Here is a 5055-nt window from a genome sequence, read left to right as displayed (position 1 = left end):
ATAGTAGATAGGGACAGCGGGAATCTCGTTAATCCATTCATGCGCGTCACTAATTAGATGACGAGGCATTTGGCTATTTTCCGCATGCCTTCGTCCCCCAACTTTGTGCTGAGCGCCCGACTGTCGAGAGTCGACGGCCCCGGGAGTGACCATGCTGTCTCCTACTCCCGTCTAGTGACCGCGGCCGTGGCTGCATTGTACAGGTTGGTGTTGGAAGCGGTACGCAGTTGATGCTGGGGAGGAGACCTGCGTAGCGTTCTACCTATACGGTAAGATTGCGGGTCCGGTACCGCGTGGGTCCTGTAGAAACCCAAAAGACCACAGGACCCCGGGTGCTCAATCCGGCGTCACCGTCGAGACGGCGGTCATTTGGTTGAACCGTGTCCAATTCATATGTGAGCCTCTCAGAACGAGGCCCGGTATCTGTTCGAATATGGACTTATTAAGTCCGAGGAGTTCGCGCATCTCCCTTGCGGAAGCGCCGCTCCAAACACCGCGCCAGGAGACGGTACATGAAGTGGCGCAAACACTCTCCGCTCCGGATAGTCCTAGTTTATCAGCCACCAACTGGACTAGCTCAGCGTGTTTCCCGTACTTACTACGTTTCGCACGATGAGCGTCGTCCAGCGGTCTCTGACCCGAGACTATCTGAGTGTCTACGATCACTCCAGCCCCGTTCCTGGCAGCGATTATGTCGGGCTTACGACACCCTACTGAGGTCATGAACCTCGGCTCCACCACCACGGTCCATCCTTTCTTTGTCAACGCCTCGGCTATGACACTTGTGATGCAATTATGGCGTTCGATTCGGCCGCCGTGCGTTCTGAAACACTGCTGTATGGTGTGAGCCGTCGTCTCCCTGAGCATGCACCCGGCACGACAGTTCAACGTCGACTCTCCCATACATCTACGCCCTCGCGATGCCCGGACTCGGGAAGGGAGGGCGTTAATGTGGCAGTGTACAAATTGCACGTAGTCTCGGCCACTATATTGCATGCATCGCTCCCTTATCCACTTAGTGGAGGCCGGATTCCGGAACGACTCTCGAAGTTCGAGGCCGTCCGTCGACGCATACAGACTCTCCCGCCAATACTGCTCCACAGATGTTAGATGGGTTTTAGGATTTTCCCTGGTGAGTTTGCTTAACTGCTTTTTGGCCCAGCTGAGTTTTCTACGGATCCTTTCGGATCTGGCGGCAGCGTTGGCAGCAGACCATCGCGACGAAGCCAGCCGTCCGTACCTCCGTAAGATGAGGTTTGGAACGACTGTCCGTAGCGATGGGATCGCCAAGCCACCGGCCTTAACATCGGCGTGGAAATAGGCCTTAGGCACATCATGCGGAAGCCTTAGCCACTTCCTCACTGCGCCCCGGATCTCAATGTCGAGCATTCGGAGTCGATCATCCGATATCGTTCCTAGCACTAGACCGTGCATGAACCTCGGAATCAGGTGACCTCTCACAACTTCGAGCCGCTGTTGCGGCTTGAGAGGTGCCTTGGAGATGTTGTCCAAAGCCTTGCGCACCTCCTGCTCGAGCATTGAAGCCCCGGACGATTCAAAGTCTATACCCAGGTATCTCCAGCGTTCCACGCAAGACACCTGCCGAAGCTTTTTCTTCCCAACAGAGAACACCCTCTCCGTTAGGTAGTGGTGTTTCTTACGTTTCCCGTCTGGCACCATTGACAGAACGGAGCTTTTACCAATGTTGATACCGAGACCCACCATTTCGCCGACCTGCACCACACGATCGATGGCTTCCTGCATCCCTACCTTTGAGCCTGCAAGCAGGACTAAGTCGTCGGCGTAGGCCAGAGCCGAGATCTGCTCATTTTCTAGCCTATATCCGATTCCTTTTGGTAGTGACGCAAGGACTAGGTCCATCGCCATGTTGAACAGAATCGGTGAAAGGGGGTCTCCTTGTCGCACCCCTCGACCCACTTTAACAGGATGGCTACGTTCGTTTCCGACAGCTAAGGTGGTACTCGCCGTCTCGTACATGGTAGCCATATATCTGCAGAACCCATCCGGCAGCCCTCTCGCCCCAAGCAGCTCAACAAGTGCCGCGTGCGACACTGTGTCGAATGCCTTAGAGAAGTCGAGCACCGCCACGTGGCATTCTCGCAGTTTTTTCCTGCTATCCCCCAACACAGCGTCAAGCACGGCGGTGTTTTCGAGAGTACCATCGGCACTCACGAAACCGCGCTGACGCCCGTCAGGTGGGCAGCAGGCGAGCAACCTCCTCGCCAGGATGCTGTGTAGGTGCCGAAGTGGTACCGACGCAATCGAAATTGGCCGATAGTCACCCGGACCTTTCGGAGCATCACTTTTCGGTATGAAAATTGCTCTACACTGTCTCAGTGATTCGGGGATACTCCCCTGTATCATCCATTCGTTGAACATTTCCGCTTTCGATGATGCTGGAATTGCCCGCCAGTCCTCCGCACGGATTCCGTCCGGACCTGGCGCAGTCCTCATGTCGATGCGGGACGCTTTCACCTCATCTATCGTTACCGGCGCCCACAGCTTTGCGTAATCGTTCACACCCCCGTAAGGGAGCCCCTTTCCGAAGGCTTTTAAGGCCTCCTTCGAAGGTCCCGGGGCGCTCGACACTGCTTCGAGGATTGGTCGCCAGTAGGTCTCCAGTTCCCCTAGGCTGTGCCTTACGGCCCGAGTGTGTCCGTCGATTACTTCCGCTGCTGCCCGACTGGGACACTTCCGAAACAACTCCTGCATCCGTGCGTACTCAGCTCGTCTCCGCCTGCGGCTAGACCGAAAATCTGACGCACTCGGGTAGTCAAATCCATTATTCTTACGGCGGAGACGTCTCCTAGCCTTCGCCCCAGGCTCGCAGCGCCGCTTCCGTCTCTCAATCTCCCGAAGGAGATCTTCCAGTACTTGCGCCGCGTTCGAGCTGACAGGGGTTTGGGCTGTACGGCGTGGCTCATCGTCAGGTGGGTCTTCGGAGGCGCTCTCTGGCTCTTAAGAGAGTCATAGTTACTCCCGCCGTTTACCCGCGCTTGCTTGAATTTCTTCACGTTGACATTCAGAGCACTGGGCAGAAATCACATTGCGTCAACACCCGCGAGGGCCATCGCAATGCTTTGTTTTAATTAGACAGTCGGATTCCCCTTGTCCGTGCCAGTTCTGAGCTGACCGTTGAACGGCGGTCGTACAGAACCGCGCCGATCGCGCACGAGACGAAACCGACGCGGCCTTACGGCTAGGAAGATCCGCGGAAGGCCGGAACGCGGGTCCGGATTCCGCACGAACGTCCCGAGAGACGAACGAGCTTCGACCAGGCCCGGCACCAGCCGCATCCGCTTCCCGTCCAAACCCGACACGCCCCGGTCCTCAGAGCCAATCCTTATTCCGAAGTTACGGATCCAATTTGCCGACTTCCCTTACCTACATTATTCTATCGACTAGAGGCTCTTCACCTTGGAGACCTGCTGCGGATATGGGTACGAACCGGCGCGACATCTCCACGTACATCCCTCACCTGAATTTTCAAGGTCCGCAGAGAGTATCCGGACACCGCCGCAAATGCGGTGCTCTTCGCGTTCCGAACCATATCTCCCTTCTATAGGATTCCATGGAACTCGAACGCTCAGGCAGAAAAGAAAACTCTTCCCGGACCCCTCGGCGGCGTCTTCAGGCCACTTTGGGTTACCCCGTCGAACACTCGCTTTGAAACGAGGGAACGATTATTGAAACGGTTCCGCTGCCGGGTTCCGGAATAGGAACCGGATTCCCTTTCGCTCGAGGGGCGTTATTCAGTTTATATATATATATATATATAAAAAAAAAAACACGCCACATCGACATAAGATCTCTCCTTGAGCTTAGGATCGACTGACTCGCGAGCAACTACTGTTCACGCGAAACCCTTCTCCACGTCAGTCCTCCAGGGCCTCGCTGGAGTATTTGCTACTACCACCAAGATCTGCACCGACGGAGGCTCCAAGCGGGCTCACGCCCAGACCCTTCTGCGCACTCCGCCGCGCACGTCCTACTCGTTACGGCATAATGACGCAAACGTACAACGTCGCACGTGCCCGTAACGGTAGTGTATAGGCAAAACGCTTCAGCGCCATCCATTTTCAGGGCTGGTTGCTTCGGCAGGTGAGTCGTTGCACACTCCTTAGCGGATTCCGACTTCCATGGCCACCGTCCTGCTGTCATGAGCGACCAACGCCTTTCATGGTGTCCCATGAGCGTTTTTTAGGCGCCTTAACACTACGTTTGGTTCATCCCACAGCGCCAGTTCTGCTTACCAAAATTGGCCCACTTGGCACCGTCATCAGATCTCCGGCTTCATCGTTCGAGTAAGCCGGAGTTCTCACCCATTTAAAGTTTGAGAATAGGTTGAGGTCGTTTCGGCCCCAATGCCTCTAATCATTCGCTTTACCGGATGGGACTGTTAATTATCGACGCCAGCTATCCTGAGGGAAACTTCGGACGGAACCAGCTACTAGATGGTTCGATTAGTCTTTCGCCCCTATACCCAGTTCCGACGATCGATTTGCACGTCAGAATCGCTACGGTCCTCCATCAGGGTTTCCCCTGACTTCGACCTGACCAGGCATAGTTCACCATCTTTCGGGTCCCAGCATCTGTGCTCAGAGCGCGCCTGCATTCACGGATTGGAAACGAGACGCCTCGGGAGTGCGAGAGATCGATCGAGACCGAAGCTCCATCCTCCCTGAGCGTGCGCGCGTGTTTAGCGCGCGCGCGCCTTCACTTTCGTTGCGCCTTTCAGTTTTATGTTTTAAATATCTCAATGACTCGCACACATGCTAGACTCCTTGGTCCGTGTTTCAAGACGGGTCCTGCGAGTGCCCGAAAATGAATCATCGCAGACGGATACGCGCACAGTCCGAGACAAAACACGGCAGCGATGAGTGCTTTTATTAGATCAAAACCAATCGACGGAGGGCGTCTCGTCCGAAGTCGTTAATTTTGATGAATCTGGATAACTTTTGCCGATCGCATGGTCCAGTACCGGCGACGCATCTTTCAAATGTCTGCCTTATCAACTTTCGATGGTAGTTTCTG

Source organism: Nymphalis io, chromosome 22 (assembly GCF_905147045.1).
Source record: "Nymphalis io chromosome 22, ilAglIoxx1.1, whole genome shotgun sequence".
NCBI lineage: Eukaryota > Metazoa > Arthropoda > Insecta > Lepidoptera > Nymphalidae > Nymphalis > Nymphalis io.
The sequence above is the reverse complement of the archived record's forward strand: the minus strand, read 5'-3'. Positions refer to the sequence as shown.